Source organism: Procambarus clarkii, chromosome 22, assembly GCF_040958095.1.
Source record: "Procambarus clarkii isolate CNS0578487 chromosome 22, FALCON_Pclarkii_2.0, whole genome shotgun sequence".
Lineage (NCBI taxonomy): Eukaryota > Metazoa > Arthropoda > Malacostraca > Decapoda > Cambaridae > Procambarus > Procambarus clarkii.
This window is the reverse complement of record NC_091171.1, coordinates 627852-647853: the sequence shown is the minus strand read 5'-3', so window position 1 is coordinate 647853 and position 20002 is coordinate 627852.

Genomic DNA, 20002 nt, shown 5'->3' with positions numbered 1-20002 from the left:
ACATCAGTCATGTGAGTGGTGGTGGCGGCTACATCAGTAATGTGAGTGGTGGTGGTGGTGGCTACATCAGTCATGTGAGTGGTGGTGGTGGTGGCTACATCAGTCATGTGAGTGGTGGTGGTGGCGGCTACATCAGTCATGTGAGTGGTGGTGGTGGTGGCTACATCAGTCATGTGAGTGGTGGTGGTGGCGGCTACATCAGTCATGTGAGTGGTGGTGGTGGTGGCTACATCAGTCATGTGAGTGGTGGTGGTGGCGGCTACATCAGTCATGTGAGTGGTGGTGGTGGTGGTTGCTACATCAGTCATGTGAGTGGTGGTGGTGGTGGCTACATCAGTCATGTGAGTGGTGGTGGTGGCTACATTAGTCATGTGAGTGGTGGTGGTGACTACATCAGTCATGTGAGTGGTGGCTTTGGCTACATCAGTCATGTGAGTGGTGGTGGTGGCTACATCAGTCATTAGAGTGGAGGTGGTGGCTACATCAGTCATGTGAATGGTGGTGGTGGCTACATCAGTCATGTGAGTGGTGGGGGTGGTGGCTACATCAGTCATGTGAGTGGTGGTGGTGGCTACATTAGTCATGTGAGTGGTGGTGGTGGCTACATCAGTCATGTGAGTGGTGGCGTTGGCTACATCAGTCATGTGAGTGGTGGTGGTGGTGGCTACATCAGTCATGTGAGTGGTGGTGGTGGTGGCTACATCAGTCATTAGAGTGGAGGTGGTGGCTACATCAGTCATGTGAGTGGTGGTGGTGGTGGTGGCTACATCAGTCATGTGAGTGGTGGTGGTGGCTACATCAGTCATTAGAGTGGAGGTGGTGGCTACATCAGTCATGTGAGTGGTGGTGGTGGCTACATCAGTCATTAGAGTGGAGGTGGCGGCTACATCAGTCATGTGAGTGGTGGTGGTGGTGGCTACATCAGTCATGTGAGTGGTGGTGGTGGCTACATCAGTCATGTGAGTGGTGGTGGTGGCTACATCAGTCATGTGAGTGGTGGTGGTGGTGGCTACATCAGTCATGTGAGTGGTGGTGGTGGTGGCGACATCAGTCATGTGAGTGGTGGTGGTGGTGGTGGTGGCTACATCAGTCATGTGAGTGGTGGTGGTGGTCGTGGCTACATCAGTCATGTGAGTGGTGGTGGTGGTGGTGGCTACATCAGTCATGTGAGTGGTGGTGGTGGTGGTGGCTACATCAGTCATGTGAGTGGTGGTGGTAGTGGCTACATCAGTCATGTGAGTGTTGGTGGTGGCTACATCAGTCATGTGAGTGGTGGTGGTAGTGGCTACATCAGTCATGTGAGTGGTGGTGGCGGCTACATCAGTCATGTGAGTGGTGGCGGTGGCTACATCAGTCATGTGAGTGGTGGTGGTGGTGGTGGCTACATCAGTCATGTGAGTGGTGGTGGTGGTGGTGGTGGTGGCTACATCAGTCATGTGAGTGTTGGTGGTGGCTACATCAGTCATGTGAGTGGTGGTGGTGGTGGCTACATCAGTCATGTGAGTGGTGGTGGTGGCTACATCAGTCATGTGAGTGGTGGCGGTGGTGGTGGCTACATCAGTCATGTGAGTGGTGGTGGTGGGGGTGGTGGTGGTGGTGGCTACATCAGTCATGTGAGTGGTGGCGGTGGTGGTGGCTACATCAGTCATGTGAGTGGTGGTGGTGGTGGTGGTGGTGGTGGTGGTGGTGGCTACATCAGTCATGTGAGTGGTGGTGGTGGTGGTGGTTACATCAGTCATGCGAGTGGTGGTGGTGGTGGTGGTTACATCAGTCATGTGAGTGGTGGTGGTGGTGGTGTCTACATCAGTCATGTGAGTGGTGGTGGTGGTGGCTACATCAGTCATGTGAGTGGTGGTGGTGGCTACATCAGTCATGTGAGTGGTGGTGGTGGCTACATCAGTCATGTGAGTGGTGGTGGAGGGGGTGGTGGTGGTGGTGGCTACATCAGTCATGTGAGTGGTGGTGGTGGGGGTGGTGGTGGTGGTGGCTACATCAGTCATGTGAGTGGTGGCGGTGGTGGTGGCTACATCAGTCATGTGAGTGGTGGTGGTGGTGGTGGTGGTGGTGGTGGTGGTGGCTACATCAGTCATGTGAGTGGTGGTGGTGGTGGTGGTTACATCAGTCATGCGAGTGGTGGTGGTGGTGGTGGTTACATCAGTCATGTGAGTGGTGGTGGTGGTGGTGTCTACATCAGTCATGTGAGTGGTGGTGGTGGTGGCTACATCAGTCATGTGAGTGGTGGTGGTGGCTACATCAGTCATGTGAGTGGTGGTGGTGGCTACATCAGTCATGTGAGTGGTGGTGGTGGTGGTGGCTACATCAGTCATGTGAGTGGTGGCGGTGGCTACATCAGTCATGTGAGTGGTGGTGGTGGCTACATCAGTCATGTGAGTGGTGGTGGTGGTGGTGGCTACATCAGTCATGTGAGTGGTGGTGGTGGTGGTGGTTACATCAGTCATGTGAGTGGTGGTGGTGGTGGCTACATCAGTCATGTGAGTGGTGGTGGTGGTGGCTACATCAGTCATGTGAGTGGTGGCGGTGGCTACATCAGTCATGTGAGTGGTGGTGGTGGTGGCTACATCAGTCATGTGAGTGGTGGTGGTGGTGGTTACATCAGTCATGTGAGTGGTGGTGGTGGTGGCTACATCAGTCGTGTGAGTGGTGGTGGTGGTGGCTACATCAGTCATGTGAGTGGTGGTGGTGGTGGTTACATCAGTCATGTGAGTGTTGGTGGTGGCTACATCAGTCATGTGAGTGTTGGTGGTGGTGGTGGTGGCTACATCAGTCATGTGAGTGTTGGTGGTGGCTACATCAGTCATGTGAGTGGTGGTGGTGGTGGTGGTGGCTACATCAGTCATGTGAGTGGTGGTGGTGGTGGCTACATCAGTCATGTGAGTGGTGGTGGTGGTGGCTACATCAGTCATGTGAGTGTTGGTGGTGGCTACATCAGTCATGTGAGTGTTGGTGGTGGCTACATCAGTCATGTGAGTGTTGGTGGTGGCTACATCAGTCATGTGAGTGGTGGTGGTGGTGGTGGCTACATCAGTCATGTGAGTGGTGGTGGTGGGTACATCAGTCATGTGAGTGATGGTGGTGGTGGCTACATCAGTCATGTGAGTGGTGGTGGTGGCTACATCAGTCATGTGAGTGGTGGTGGTGGTGGCTACATCAGTCATGTGAGTGGTAGTGGTGGCTACATCAGTCATGTGAGTGGTGGTGGTGGTGGCTACATCAGTCATGTGAGTGTTGGTGGTGGCTACATCAGTCATGTGAGTGTTGGTGGTGGCTACATCAGTCATGTGAGTGATGGTGGTGGGTACATCAGTCATGTGAGTGGTGGTGGTGGTGGTGGTGGTAGTGGTGGTGGCTACATCAGTCATGTGAGTGTTGGTGGTGGCTACATCAGTCATGTGAGTGGTGGTGGTGGTGGCTACATCAGTCATGTGAGTGGTGGTGGTGGCACTATCAGTCATGTGAGTGGTGGTGGGGGTGGCTACATCAGTCATGTGAGTGGTGGTGGCGGCTACATCAGTCATGTGAGTGGTGGTGGTAGTGGCTACATCAGTCATGTGAGTGGTGGTGGTGGTGGCTACATCAGTCATGTGAGTGGTGGTGGTGGCGGCTACATCAGTCATGTGAGTGGTGGTGGTGGTGGCTACATCATTCATGTGAGTGGTGGTGGTGGCGGCTACATCAGTCATGTGAGTGGTGGTGGTGGTGGCTACATCAGTCATGTGAGTGGTGGTGGTGGCTACATCAGTCATGTGAGTGGTGGTGGTGGTGGCTACATCAGTCATGTGAGTGGTGGTGGTGGTGGCTACATCAGTCATGTGAGTGGTGGTGGTGGCTACATTAGTCATGTGAGTGGTGGTGGTGGCTACATCAGTCATGTGAGTGGTGGCGTTGGCTACATCAGTCATGTGAGTGGTGGTGGTGGCTACATCAGTCATTAGAGTGGAGGTGGTGGCTACATCAGTCATGTGAGTGGTGGTGGTGGCTACATCAGTCATGTGAGTGGTGGTGGTGGCTACATCAGTCATGTGAGTGGTGGTGGAGGTGGCTACATCAGTCATTAGAGTGGAGGTGGTGGCTACATCAGTCATGTGAGTGGTGGTGGTGGCTACATCAGTCATGTGAGTGGTGGTGGTGGCTACATCAGTCATGTGAGTGGTGGTGGTGGTGGCTACATCAGTCATGTGAGTGGTGGTGGTGGTGGCTACATCAGTCATGTGAGTGGTGGTGGTGGTGGCTACATCAGTCATGTGAGTGGTGGTGGTGGTGGTGGCTACATCAGTCATGTGAGTGGTGGTGGTGGTGGTGGCTACATCAGTCATGTGAGTGGTGGTGGTGGTGGTGGCTACATCAGTCATGTGAGTGGTGGTGGTGGTGGTGGCTACATCAGTCATGAGAGTGGTGGTGGTGGTGGCTACATCAGTCATGTGAGTGGTGGTGGCGGCTACATCAGTCATGTGAGTGGTGGCGGTGGCTACATCAGTCATGTGAGTGGTGGTGGTGGTGGTTACATCAGTCATGTGAGTGTTGGTGGTGGCTACATCAGTCATGTGAGTGTTGGTGGTGGTGGTGGTGGCTACATCAGTCATGTGAGTGTTGGTGGTGGCTACATCAGTCATGTGAGTGGTGGTGGTGGTGGTGGTGGCTACATCAGTCATGTGAGTGGTGGTGGTGGTGGCTACATCAGTCATGTGAGTGGTGGTGGTGGTGGCTACATCAGTCATGTGAGTGTTGGTGGTGGCTACATCAGTCATGTGAGTGGTGGTGGTGGTGGTGGCTACATCAGTCATGTGAGTGGTGGTGGTGGGTACATCAGTCATGTGAGTGGTGGTGGTGGTGGCTACATCAGTCATGTGAGTGGTGGTGGTGGCTACATCAGTCATGTGAGTGGTGGTGGTGGTGGCTACATCAGTCATGTGAGTGGTAGTGGTGGCTACATCAGTCATGTGAGTGGTGGTGGTGGTGGCTACATCAGTCATGTGAGTGTTGGTGGTGGCTACATCAGTCATGTGAGTGTTGGTGGTGGCTACATCAGTCATGTGAGTGATGGTGGTGGGTACATCAGTCATGTGAGTGGTGGTGGTGGTGGTGGTAGTGGTGGTGGCTACATCAGTCATGTGAGTGTTGGTGGTGGCTACATCAGTCATGTGAGTGGTGGTGGTGGTGGCTACATCAGTCATGTGAGTGGTGGTGGTGGCACTATCAGTCATGTGAGTGGTGGTGGGGGTGGCTACATCAGTCATGTGAGTGGTGGTGGCGGCTACATCAGTCATGTGAGTGGTGGTGGTAGTGGCTACATCAGTCATGTGAGTGGAGGTGGTGGTGGCTACATCAGTCATGTGAGTGGTGGTGGTGGCGGCTACATCAGTCATGTGAGTGGTGGTGGTGGTGGCTACATCATTCATGTGAGTGGTGGTGGTGGCGGCTACATCAGTCATGTGAGTGGTGGTGGTGGTGGCTACATCAGTCATGTGAGTGGTGGTGGTGGCTACATCAGTCATGTGAGTGGTGGTGGTGGTGGCTACATCAGTCATGTGAGTGGTGGTGGTGGTGGCTACATCAGTCATGTGAGTGGTGGTGGTGGCTACATTAGTCATGTGAGTGGTGGTGGTGGCTACATCAGTCATGTGAGTGGTGGCGTTGGCTACATCAGTCATGTGAGTGGTGGTGGTGGCTACATCAGTCATTAGAGTGGAGGTGGTGGCTACATCAGTCATGTGAGTGGTGGTGGTGGCTACATCAGTCATGTGAGTGGTGGTGGTGGCTACATCAGTCATGTGAGTGGTGGTGGAGGTGGCTACATCAGTCATTAGAGTGGAGGTGGTGACTACATCAGTCATGTGAGTGGTGGTGGTGGCTACATCAGTCATGTGAGTGGTGGTGGTGGCTACATCAGTCATGTGAGTGGTGGTGGTGGTGGCTACATCAGTCATGTGAGTGGTGGTGGTGGTGGCTACATCAGTCATGTGAGTGGTGGTGGTGGTGGCTACATCAGTCATGTGAGTGGTGGTGGTGGTGGTGGCTACATCAGTCATGTGAGTGGTGGTGGTGGTGGTGGCTACATCAGTCATGTGAGTGGTGGTGGTGGTGGTGGCTACATCAGTCATGTGAGTGGTGGTGGTGGTGGTGGCTACATCAGTCATGAGAGTGGTGGTGGTGGTGGCTACATCAGTCATGTGAGTGGTGGTGGCGGCTACATCAGTCATGTGAGTGGTGGCGGTGGCTACATCAGTCATGTGAGTGGTGGTGGTGGTGGCTACATCAGTCATGTGAGTGGTGGTGGTGGTGGCTACATCAGTCATGTGAGTGGTGGCGGTGGCTACATCAGTCATGTGAGTGGTGGTGGCGGCTACATCAGTCATGTGAGTGGTGGTGGTGGTGGTGGCTACATCAGTCATGTGAGTGGTGGTGGTGGTGGCTACATCAGTCATGTGAGTGGTGGTGGTGGTGGCTACATCAGTCATGTGAGTGGTGGTGGTGGCTACATCAGTCATGTGAGTGGTGGTGATGGCTACATCAGTCATGTGAGTGGTGGTGGTGGTGGCTACATCAGTCATGTGAGTGGTGGTGGTGGCTACATCAGTCTTGTGAGTGGTTGTGGTGGTGGTGGTGGCGGCTACATCAGTCATGTGAGTGGTGGTGGTGGCGGCTACATCAGTCATGTGAGTGGTGGTGGTGGCTACATCAGTCATGTGAGTGGTGGTGGTGGTGGCTACATCAGTCATGTGAGTGGTGGTGGTGGTGGTGGCTACATCAGTCATGTGAGTGGTGGTGGCTACATCAGTCATGTGAGTGGTGGTGGTGGCTACATCAGTCATGTGAGTGGTGGTGGTGGCTACATCAGTCATGTGAGTGGTGGTGGTGGTTACATCAGTCTTGTGAGTGGTGGTGGTGGCTACATCAGTCATGTGAGTGGTGGTGGTGGTGGTGGCTACATCAGTCATGTGAGTGGTGGGGGTGGTGGCTACATCAGTCATGTGAGTGTTGGTGGTGGTGGGTACATCAGTCATGTGAGTGGTGGTGGTGGTGGTTACATCAGTCATGTGAGTGGTGGTGGTGGTGGCTACATCAGTCATGTGAGTGGTGGTGGTGGCTACATCAGTCATGTGAGTGGTGGTGGTGGTGGTGGCTACATCAGTCATGTGAGTGATGGTGGTGGTGGCTACATCAGTCATGTGAGTGGTGGTGGTGGTGGCTACATCAGTCATGTGAGTGGTGGTGGTGGTGGTTACATCAGTCATGTGAGTGGTGGTGGTGGTGGCTACATCAGTCATTTGAGTGCTTGTGGTGGTGGTTACATCAGTCATGTGAGTGGTGGTGGTGGTGGTGGCTACATCAGTCATGTGAGTGGTGGTGGTGGTGGCTACATCAGTCATGTGAGTGGTGGTGGTGGTGGCTACATAAGTCATGTGAGTGGTGGTGGTGGTGGTGGCTACATCAGTCATGTGAGTGGTGGTGGTGGCGACTACATCAGTCATGTGAGTGATGGTGGTGGTGGTGGTGGCTACATCAGTCATGTGAGTGGTGGTGGTGGTGGCTACATCAGTCATGTGAGTGGTGGTGGCGGCTACATCAGTCATGTGAGTGGTGGCGGTTGCTACATCAGTCATGTGAGTGGTGGTGTAGGTGGCTACATCAGTCATGTGAGTGGTGGTGGTGGTGGCTACATCAGTCATGTGAGTGGTGGCGGTGGCTACATCAGTCATGTGAGTGGTGGTGGCGGCTACATCAGTCATGTGAGTGGTGGTGATGGTGGTGGCTACATCAGTCATGTGAGTGGTGGTGGTGGTGGCTACATCAGTCATGTGAGTGGTGGTGGTGGTGGCTACATCAGTCATGTGAGTGGTGGTGGTGGCTACATCAGTCATGTGAGTGGTGGTGATGGCTACATCAGTCATGTGAGTGGTGGTGGTGGTGGCTACATCAGTCATGTGAGTGGTGGTGGTGGCTACATCAGTCTTGTGAGTGGTTGTGGTGGTGGTGGTGGCGGCTACATCAGTCATGTGAGTGGTGGTGGTGGCGGCTACATCAGTCATGTGAGTGGTGGTGGTGGCTACATCAGTCATGTGAGTGGTGGTGGTGGTGGCTACATCAGTCATGTGAGTGGTGGTGGTGTGGTGGCTACATCAGTCATGTGAGTGGTGGTGGCTACATCAGTCATGTGAGTGGTGGTGGTGGCTACTTCAGTCATGTGAGTGGTGGTGGTGGCTACATCAGTCATTTGAGTGGTGGTGGTGGTTACATCAGTCTTGTGAGTGGTGGTGGTGGCTACATCAGTCATGTGAGTGGTGGTGGTGGTGGTGGCTACATCAGTCATGTGAGTGGTGGTGGTGGTGGCTACATCAGTCATGTGAGTGGTGGTGGTGGTGGGTACATCAGTCATGTGAGTGGTGGTGGTGGTGGTTACATCAGTCATGTGAGTGGTGGTGGTGGTGGCTACATCAGTCATGTGAGTGGTGGTGGTGGCTACATCAGTCATGTGAGTGGTGGTGGTGGTGGTGGCTACATCAGTCATGTGAGTGATGGTGGTGGTGGCTACATCAGTCATGTGAGTGGTGGTGGTGGTGGCTACATCAGTCATGTGAGTGCTTGTGGTGGTGGTTACATCAGTCATGTGAGTGGTGGTGGTGGTGGTGGCTACATCAGTCTTGTGAGTGGTGGTGGTGGTGGCTACATCAGTCATGTGAGTGGTGGTGGTGGTGGCTACATAAGTCATGTGAGTGGTGGTGGTGGTGGTGGCTACATCAGTCATGTGAGTGGTGGTGGTGGCGACTACATCAGTCATGTGAGTGATGGTGGTGGTGGTGGTGGCTACATCAGTCATGTGAGTGGTGGTGGTGGTGGCTACATCAATCATGTGAGTGATGGTGGTGGTGGTTACATCAGTCATGTGAGTGGTGGTGGCGGTGGTTACATCAGTCATGTGAGTGGTGGTGGTGGTGGTGGTGGTGGTGGCTACATCAATCATGTGAGTGATGGTGGTGGTGGTTACATCAATCATGTGAGTGGTGGTGGCGGTGGTTACATCAGTCATGTGAGTGGTGGTGGTGGTGGTGGTGGTGGTGGCTACATCAGTCATGTGAGTGATGGTGGTGGTGGTTACATCAGTCATGTGAGTGGTGGTGGTGGTGGTGGTTACATCAGTCATGTGAGTGGTGGTGGTGGTGGTGGGTACATCAGTCATGTGAGTGGTGGTGGTGGTGGTGGCTACATCATTCATGTGAGTGGTGGTGGTGGTGGCTACATCAGTCATGTGAGTGGTGGTGGTGGTGGTGGCTACATCAGTCATGTGAGTGGTGGTGGTGGTGGCTACATCAGTCGTGTGAGTGGTGGTGGTGGTGGCTACATCAGTCATGTGAGTGGTGGTGGTGTTGGTTACATCAGTCATGTGAGTGTTGGTGGTGGCTACATCAGTCATGTGAGTGTTGGTGGTGGTGGTGGTGGTGGCTACATCAGTCATGTGAGTGTTGGTGGTGGCTACATCAGTCATGTGAGTGGTGGTGGTGGTGGTGGCTACATCAGTCCATGTGAGTGGTGGTGGTGGTGGCTACATCAGTCATGTGAGTGGTGGTGGTGGTGGCTACATCAGTCATGTGAGTGTTGGTGGTGGCTACATCAGTCATGTGAGTGTTGGTGGTGGCTACATCAGTCATGTGAGTGTTGGTGGTGGCTACATCAGTCATGTGAGTGGTGGTGGTGGTGGTGGCTACATCAGTCATGTGAGTGGTGGTGGTGGCTACATCAGTCATGTGAGTGGTGGTGGTGGCTACATCAGTCATGTGAGTGGTGGTGGTGGTGGCTACATCAGTCATGTGAGTGGTGGTGGTGGCTACATCAGTCATGTGAGTGGTGGTGGTGGTGGCTACATCAGTCATGTGAGTGGTAGTGGTGGCTACATCAGTCATGTGAGTGGTGGTGGTGGTGGCTACATCAGTCATGTGAGTGTTGGTGGTGGCTACATCAGTCATGTGAGTGATGGTGGTGGGTACATCAGTCATGTGAGTGGTGGTGGTGGTGGCTACATCAGTCATGTGAGTGTTGGTGGTGGCTACATCAGTCATGTGAGTGGTGGTGGTGGTGGCTACATCAGTCATGTGAGTGGTGGTGGTGGCTACATCAGTCATGTGAGTGGTGGTGGTGGTGGCTACATCAGTCATGTGAGTGGTGGTGGTGGCTACATCAGCCATGTGAGTGGTGGTGGTGGTGGCTACATCAGTCATGTGAGTGTTGGTGGTAGCTACATCAGTCATGTGAGTGGTGGTGGTAGTGGCTACATCAGTCATGTGAGTGGTGGTGGCGGCTACATCAGTCATGTGAGTGGTGGTGGTGGTGGCTACATCCGTCATGTGAGTGGTGGTGGTGGCTACATCAGTCATGTGAGTGGTGGTGGTGGTGGCTACATCAGTCATGTGAGTGGTGGTGGCGGCTACATCAGTAATGTGAGTGGTGGTGGTGGTGGCTACATCAGTCATGTGAGTGGTGGTGGTGGTGGCTACATCAGTCATGTGAGTGGTGGTGGTGGCGGCTACATCAGTCATGTGAGTGGTGGTGGTGGTGGCTACATCAGTCATGTGAGTGGTGGTGGTGGCGGCTACATCAGTCATGTGAGTGGTGGTGGTGGTTGCTACATCAGTCATGTGAGTGGTGGTGGTGGCGGCTACATCAGTCATGTGAGTGGTGGTGGTGGTGGTGGCTACATCAGTCATGTGAGTGGTGGTGGTGGTGGCTACATCAGTCATGTGAGTGGTGGTGGTGGCTACATTAGTCATGTGAGTGGTCGTGGTGACTACATCAGTCATGTGAGTGGTGGCTTTGGCTACATCAGTCATGTGAGTGGTGGTGGTGGCTACATCAGTCATTAGAGTGGAGGTGGTGGCTACATCAGTCATGTGAATGGTGGTGGTGGCTACATCAGTCATGTGAGTGGTGGGGGTGGTGGCTACATCAGTCATGTGAGTGGTGGTGGTGGCTACATTAGTCATGTGAGTGGTGGTGGTGGCTACATCAGTCATGTGAGTGGTGGCGTTGGCTACATCAGTCATGTGAGTGGTGGTGGTGGTGGCTACATCAGTCATGTGAGTGGTGGTGGTGGTGGCTACATCAGTCATTAGAGTGGAGGTGGCGGCTACATCAGTCATGTGAGTGGTGGTGGTGGTGGTGGCTACATCAGTCATGTGAGTGGTGGTGGTGGCTACATCAGTCATTAGAGTGGAGGTGGTGGCTACATCAGTCATGTGAGTGGTGGTGGTGGCTACATCAGTCATTAGAGTGGAGGTGGCGGCTACATCAGTCATGTGAGTGGTGGTGGTGGTGGCTACATCAGTCATGTGAGTGGTGGTGGTGGCTACATCAGTCATGTGAGTGGTGGTGGTGGCTACATCAGTCATGTGAGTGGTGGTGGTGGTGGCTACATCAGTCGTGTGAGTGGTGGTGGTGGTGGCGACATCAGTCATGTGAGTGGTGGTGGTGGTGGTGGCTACATCAGTCATGTGAGTGGTGGTGGTGGTCGTGGCTACATCAGTCATGTGAGTGGTGGTGGTGGTGGTGGCTACATCAGTCATGTGAGTGGTGGTGGTGGTGGTGGCTACATCAGTCATGTGAGTGGTGGTGGTAGTGGCTACATCAGTCATGTGAGTGTTGGTGGTGGCTACATCAGTCATGTGAGTGGTGGTGGTAGTGGCTACATCAGTCATGTGAGTGGTGGTGGCGGCTACATCAGTCATGTGAGTGGTGGCGGTGGCTACATCAGTCATGTGAGTGGTGGTGGTGGTGGTGGCTACATCAGTCATGTGAGTGGTGGTGGTGGTGGTGGCTACATCAGTCATGTGAGTGTTGGTGGTGGCTACATCAGTCATGTGAGTGGTGGTGGTGGTGGCTACATCAGTCATGTGAGTGGTGGTGGTGGCTACATCAGTCATGTGAGTGGTGGCGGTGGTGGTGGCTACATCAGTCATGTGAGTGGTGGTGGTGGGGGTGGTGGTGGTGGTGGCTACATCAGTCATGTGAGTGGTGGCGGTGGTGGTGGCTACATCAGTCATGTGAGTGGTGGTGGTGGTGGTGGTGGTGGTGGTGGCTACATCAGTCATGTGAGTGGTGGTGGTGGTGGTGGTTACATCAGTCATGCGAGTGGTGGTGGTGGTGGTGGTTACATCAGTCATGTGAGTGGTGGTGGTGGTGGTGTCTACATCAGTCATGTGAGTGGTGGTGGTGGTGGCTACATCAGTCATGTGAGTGGTGGTGGTGGCTACATCAGTCATGTGAGTGGTGGTGGTGGCTACATCAGTCATGTGAGTGGTGGTGGTGGTGGTGGCTACATCAGTCATGTGAGTGGTGGCGGTGGCTACATCAGTCATGTGAGTGGTGGTGGTGGCTACATCAGTCATGTGAGTGGTGGTGGTGGTGGTGGCTACATCAGTCATGTGAGTGGTGGTGGTGGTGGTGGTTACATCAGTCATGTGAGTGGTGGTGGTGGTGGCTACATCAGTCATGTGAGTGGTGGTGGTGGTGGCTACATCAGTCATGTGAGTGGTGGCGGTGGCTACATCAGTCATGTGAGTGGTGGTGGTGGTGGCTACATCAGTCATGTGAGTGGTGGTGGTGGTGGTTACATCAGTCATGTGAGTGGTGGTGGTGGTGGCTACATCAGTCGTGTGAGTGGTGGTGGTGGTGGCTACATCAGTCATGTGAGTGGTGGTGGTGGTGGTTACATCAGTCATGTGAGTGTTGGTGGTGGCTACATCAGTCATGTGAGTGTTGGTGGTGGTGGTGGTGGCTACATCAGTCATGTGAGTGTTGGTGGTGGCTACATCAGTCATGTGAGTGGTGGTGGTGGTGGTGGTGGCTACATCAGTCATGTGAGTGGTGGTGGTGGTGGCTACATCAGTCATGTGAGTGGTGGTGGTGGTGGCTACATTAGTCATGTGAGTGTTGGTGGTGGCTACATCAGTCATGTGAGTGTTGGTGGTGGCTACATCAGTCATGTGAGTGTTGGTGGTGGCTACATCAGTCATGTGAGTGGTGGTGGTGGTGGTGGCTACATCAGTCATGTGAGTGGTGGTGGTGGGTACATCAGTCATGTGAGTGATGGTGGTGGTGGCTACATCAGTCATGTGAGTGGTGGTGGTGGCTACATCAGTCATGTGAGTGGTGGTGGTGGTGGCTACATCAGTCATGTGAGTGGTAGTGGAGGCTACATCAGTCATGTGAGTGGTGGTGGTGGTGGCTACATCAGTCATGTGAGTGTTGGTGGTGGCTACATCAGTCATGTGAGTGTTGGTGGTGGCTACATCAGTCATGTGAGTGATGGTGGTGGGTACATCAGTCATGTGAGTGGTGGTGGTGGTGGTGGTGGTAGTGGTGGTGGCTACATCAGTCATGTGAGTGTTGGTGGTGGCTACATCAGTCATGTGAGTGGTGGTGGTGGTGGCTACATCAGTCATGTGAGTGGTGGTGGTGGCACTATCAGTCATGTGAGTGGTGGTGGGGGTGGCTACATCAGTCATGTGAGTGGTGGTGGCGGCTACATCAGTCATGTGAGTGGTGGTGGTAGTGGCTACATCAGTCATGTGAGTGGTGGTGGTGGTGGCTACATCAGTCATGTGAGTGGTGGTGGTGGCGGCTACATCAGTCATGTGAGTGGTGGTGGTGGTGGCTACATCATTCATGTGAGTGGTGGTGGTGGCGGCTACATCAGTCATGTGAGTGGTGGTGGTGGTGGCTACATCAGTCATGTGAGTGGTGGTGGTGGCTACATCAGTCATGTGAGTGGTGGTGGTGGTGGCTATATCAGTCATGTGAGTGGTGGTGGTGGTGGCTCCATCAGTCATGTGAGTGGTGGTGGTGGCTACATTAGTCATGTGAGTGGTGGTGGTGGCTACATCAGTCATGTGAGTGGTGGCGTTGGCTACATCAGTCATGTGAGTGGTGGTGGTGGCTACATCAGTCATTAGAGTGGAGGTGGTGGCTACATCAGTCATGTGAGTGGTGGTGGTGGCTACATCAGTCATGTGAGTGGTGGTGGTGGCTACATCAGTCATGTGAGTGGTGGTGGAGGTGGCTACATCAGTCATTAGAGTGGAGGTGGTGGCTACATCAGTCATGTGAGTGGTGGTGGTGGCTACATCAGTCATGTGAGTGGTGGTGGTGGCTACATCAGTCATGTGAGTGGTGGTGGTGGTGGCTACATCAGTCATGTGAGTGGTGGTGGTGGTGGCTACATCAGTCATGTGAGTGGTGGTGGTGGTGGCTACATCAGTCATGTGAGTGGTGGTGGTGGTGGTGGCTACATCAGTCATGTGAGTGGTGGTGGTGGTGGTGGCTACATCAGTCATGTGAGTGGTGGTGATGGTGGTGGCTACATCAGTCATGTGAGTGGTGGTGGTGGTGGTGGCTACATCAGTCATGAGAGTGGTGGTGGTGGTGGCTACATCAGTCATGTGAGTGGTGGTGGCGGCTACATCAGTCATGTGAGTGGTGGCGGTGGCTACATCAGTCATGTGAGTGGTGGTGGTGGTGGTTACATCAGTCATGTGAGTGTTGGTGGTGGCTACATCAGTCATGTGAGTGTTGGTGGTGGTGGTGGTGGCTACATCAGTCATGTGAGTGTTGGTGGTGGCTACATCAGTCATGTGAGTGGTGGTGGTGGTGGTGGTGGCTACATCAGTCATGTGAGTGGTGGTGGTGGTGGCTACATCAGTCATGTGAGTGGTGGTGGTGGTGGCTACATCAGTCATGTGAGTGTTGGTGGTGGCTACATCAGTCATGTGAGTGGTGGTGGTGGTGGTGGCTACATCAGTCATGTGAGTGGTGGTGGTGGGTACATCAGTCATGTGAGTGGTGGTGGTGGTGGCTACATCAGTCATGTGAGTGGTGGTGGTGGCTACATCAGTCATGTGAGTGGTGGTGGTGGTGGCTACATCAGTCATGTGAGTGGTAGTGGTGGCTACATCAGTCATGTGAGTGGTGGTGGTGGTGGCTACATCAGTCATGTGAGTCTTGGTGGTGGCTACATCAGTCATGTGAGTGATGGTGGTGGGTACATCAGTCATGTGAGTGGTGGTGGTGGTAGTGGTGGTGGCTACATCAGTCATGTGAGTGTTGGTGGTGGCTACATCAGTCATGTGAGTGGTGGTGGTGGTGGCTACATCAGTCATGTGAGTGGTGGTGGTGGCACTATCAGTCATGTGAGTGGTGGTGGGGGTGGCTACATCAGTCATGTGAGTGGTGGTGGCGGCTACATCAGTCATGTGAGTGGTGGTGGTAGTGGCTACATCAGTCATGTGAGTGGAGGTGGTGGTGGCTACATCAGTCATGTGAGTGGTGGTGGTGGCGGCTACATCAGTCATGTGAGTGGTGGTGGTGGTGGCTACATCATTCATGTGAGTGGTGGTGGTGGCGGCTACATCAGTCATGTGAGTGGTGGTGGTGGTGGCTACATCAGTCATGTGAGTGGTGGTGGTGGCTACATCAGTCATGTGAGTGGTGGTGGTGGTGGCTACATCAGTCATGTGAGTGGTGGTGGTGGTGGCTACATCAGTCATGTGAGTGGTGGTGGTGGCTACATTAGTCATGTGAGTGGTGGTGGTGGCTACATCAGTCATGTGAGTGGTGGCGTTGGCTACATCAGTCATGTGAGTGGTGGTGGTGGCTACATCAGTCATTAGAGTGGAGGTGGTGGCTACATCAGTCATGTGAGTGGTGGTGGTGGCTACATCAGTCATGTGAGTGGTGGTGGTGGCTACATCAGTCATGTGAGTGGTGGTGGAGGTGGCTACATCAGTCATTAGAGTGGAGGTGGTGGCTACATCAGTCATGTGAGTGGTGGTGGTGGCTACATCAGTCATGTGAGTGGTGGTGGTGGCTACATCAGTCATGTGAGTGGTGGTGGTGGTGGCTACATCAGTCATGTGAGTGGTGGTGGTGGTGGCTACATCAGTCATGTGAGTGGTGGTGGTGGTGGCTACATCAGTCATGTGAGTGGTGGTGGTGGTGGTGGCTACATCAGTCATGTGAGTGGTGGTGGTGGTGGTGGCTACATCAGTCATGTGAGTGGTGGTGGTGGTGGTGGCTACATCAGTCATGTGAGTGGTGGTGGTGGTGGTGGCTACATCAGTCATGAGAGTGGTGGTGGTGGTGGCTACATCAGTCATGTGAGTGGTGGTGGCGGCTACATCAGTCATGTGAGTGGTGGCGGTGGCTACATCAGTCATGTGAGTGGTGGTGGTGGTGGCTACATCAGTCATGTGAGTGGTGGTGGTGGTGGCTACATCAGTCATGTGAGTGGTGGCGGTGGCTACATCAGTCATGTGAGTGGTGGTGGCGGCTACATCAGTCATGTGAGTGGTGGTGGTGGTGGTGGCTACATCAGTCATGTGAGTGGTGGTGGTGGTGGCTACATCAGTCATGTGAGTGGTGGTGGTGGTGGCTACATCAGTCATGTGAGTGGTGGTGGTGGCTACATCAGTCATGTGAGTGGTGGTGATGGCTACATCAGTCATGTGAGTGGTGGTGGTGGTGGCTACATCAGTCATGTGAGTGGTGGTGGTGGCTACATCAGTCTTGTGAGTGGTTGTGGTGGTGGTGGTGGCGGCTACATCAGTCATGTGAGTGGTGGTGGTGGCGGCTACATCAGTCATGTGAGTGGTGGTGGTGGTGGCTACATCAGTCATGTGAGTGGTGGTGGTGGTGGCTACATCAGTCATGTGAGTGGTGGTGGTGGTGGTGGCTACATCAGTCATGTGAGTGGTGGTGGCTACATCAGTCATGTGAGTGGTGGTGGTGGCTACATCAGTCATGTGAGTGGTGGTGTGTGGCTACATCAGTCATGTGAGTGGTGGTGGTGGTTACATCAGTCTTGTGAGTGGTGGTGGTGGCTACATCAGTCATGTGAGTGGTGGTGGTGGTGGTGGCTACATCAGTCATGTGAGTGGTGGTGGTGGTGGCTACATCAGTCATGTGAGTGGTGGTGGTGGTGGGTACATCAGTCATGTGAGTGGTGGTGGTGGTGGTTACATCAGTCATGTGAGTGGTGGTGGTGGTGGCTACATCAGTCATGTGAGTGGTGGTGGTGGCTACATCAGTCATGTGAGTGGTGGTGGTGGTGGTGGCTACATCAGTCATGTGAGTGATGGTGGTGGTGGCTACATCAGTCATGTGAGTGGTGGTGGTGGTGGCTACATCAGTCATGTGAGTGGTGGTGGTGGTGGTTACATCAGTCATGTGAGTGGTGGTGGTGGTGGCTACATCAGTCATTTGAGTGCTTGTGGTGGTGGTTACATCAGTCATGTGAGTGGTGGTGGTGGTGGTGGCTACATCAGTCATGTGAGTGGTGGTGGTGGTGGCTACATCAGTCATGTGAGTGGTGGTGGTGGTGGCTACATAAGTCATGTGAGTGGTGGTGGTGGTGGTGGCTACATCAGTCATGTGAGTGGTGGTGGTGGCGACTACATCAGTCATGTGAGTGATGGTGGTGGTGGTGGTGGCTACATCAGTCATGTGAGTGGTGGTGTTGGTGGTGGTGGTAGTGGTGGTGGCTACATCAGTCATGTGAGTGTTGGTGGTGGCTACATCAGTCATGTGAGTGGTGGTGGTGGTGGCTACATCAGTCATGTGAGTGGTGGTGGTGGCACCATCAGTCATGTGAGTGGTGGTGGGGGGTGGCTTACATCAGTCATGTGAGTGGTGGTGGCGGGCTACATCAGTCATGTGAGTGTGTGGTGGTGGTGGCTACATCAGTCATGTGAGTGGTGGTGGTGGTGGCTACATCAGTCATGTGAGTGGTGGTGGTGGGGCGGCTACATCAGTCATGTGAGTGGTGGTAGGTGTGTGGCTACATCATTCATGTGAAGTGGTGGTGGTGGCGGCTACATCAGTCATGTGAGGGTGGTGGTGGTGGCTACATCAGTCATGTGAGTGGTGGTGGTGGCTACATCAGTCATGTGAGTGGTGGTGGTGGTGGCTACATCAGTCATGTGAGTGGTGGTGGGTGGCTACATCAGTCATGTGAGTGGTGGTGGTGGTGCTACATCAGTCATGTGAGTGGTGTGGTGGTGGCTACATCAGTCATGTGAGTGGTGGTGGTGGCTACATTAGATCATGTGAGTGGTGGTGGTGGCTACATCAGTCATGTGAGTGGTGGCGTTGGCTACATCAGTCATGTGAGTGGTGGTGGTGGCTACATCCAGTCATTAGAGTGGAGGTGGTGGCTACATCAGTCATGTAGTGGTGGGTGGTGGCTACATCAGTCATGTGAGTGGTGGTGGTGGCTACATCAGTCATGTGATTGGTGGTGGAGGTGGCTACATCAGTCATTAGAGTGGAGGTGGTGGCTACATCAGTCATGTGAGTGGTGGTGGTGGCTACATCAGTCATGTGAGGTGGTGGTGGTGGCTACATCAGTCATGTGAGTGGTGGTGGTGGTGGCTACATCAGTCGATGTGAGTGTGGTGGTGGTGGCTACATCAGTCATGTGAGTGGTTGGTTGGTGGTGGTGCGCTACATCAGTCATGTGATGTGTGGTGGTGGTGGTGGCTACATCAGTCATGTGAGTGGTGGTGGTGGTGGTGGCTACATCAGTCAATGGTGAGTGTGGTGGTGGTGGTGGCTACATCAGTCATGTGAGTGGTTGTGGTTGGTGGCTACATCAGTCATGTAGTGGTGGTGGGCGGCTACATCAGTCATGTGAGTGGTGGCGGTGGCTACAATCAGTCATGTGAGTGGTGGTGGTGGTGGCTACATCAGTCATGTGAGTGGTTGGGGTGGTGGCTACATCAGTCATGTGAGTGGTGGCGGTGGCTACATCAGTCATGTGAGTGGTGGTGGCGGCTACATCAGTCATGTGAGTGGTGGTGATGGTGGTGGCTACATCAGTCATGTGGAGTGGTGGTGGTGGTGGCTACATCAGTCATGTGAGTGGGTAGGTTGGTGGTGGCTACATCAGTCATGTGAGTAGGTGGTGGTGGCTACATCAGTCATGTGAGTGGTGGTGATGGCTACATAGTCATGTGAGTGGTCGGTGGTGGTGGCTACATCAGTCATGTGAGTGGTGGTGGTGGCTACATCAGTCTTGTGAGTGGTTGTGGTGGTGGTGGTGGCGGCTACATCAGTCATGTGAGTGGTGGTGGTGGCGGCTACATCAGTCATGTGAGTGGTGGTGGTGGCTACATCAGTCATGTGAGTGGTGGTTTTGGTGGCTACATCAGTCATGTGAGTGGTGGTGGTGTGGTGGCTACATCAGTCATGTGAGTGGTGGTGGCTACATCAGTCATGTGAGTGGTGGGTGGTGGCTACATCAGTCATGTGAGTGGTGGTGGGTTGGCTACATCAGTCATTTGAGGTGGTGGTGGTGGTACATCAGTCTTGTGATGTGGTGGTGGTGGCTACATCAGTCATGTGAGTGGTGTTGGTGGCTACATCAGTCATGTGAGTGGTGGTGGTGGTGGCTACATCAGTCATGTGATTGGTGGTGGATGTGGGTACATCATTCATGTCAGTGGTGGTGGTGGTGGTACATCAGTCATGTAGTGGTGTGGTTGGTGGCTACATCAGTCATGTGAGTGGTGGTGGTGGCTACATCAGTCATGTGAGGTGGTGGTGGTGGTGGCTACATCAGTCATGTGAGTGATGGTGGTGGTGGCTACAATCAGTCAATGTGAGTGGGTGGTGGTGGTGGCTACATCAGTCATGTGAGTGGTGGTGGTGGTGGTTACATCAGTCATGTGAGTGGTGGTGGTGGTGCTACATCAGTCATGTGAGTGTTGTGGTGGTGGTTACATCAGTCATGTGAGTGGTGGTGTGGGGTGGCTACATCAGTCATGTGAGTGGTGGTGTGGTGGCTACATCAGTCATGTGAGTGGTGGTGGTGGTGCTACATAAGTCATGTGAGTGGTGGTGGTGGTGGTGGCTACATCAGTCATGTGGTGGTGGTGGTGGCGACTACATCAGTCATGTGAGTGATGGTGGTGTGGTGGTGGCTACATCAGTCATGTGAGTG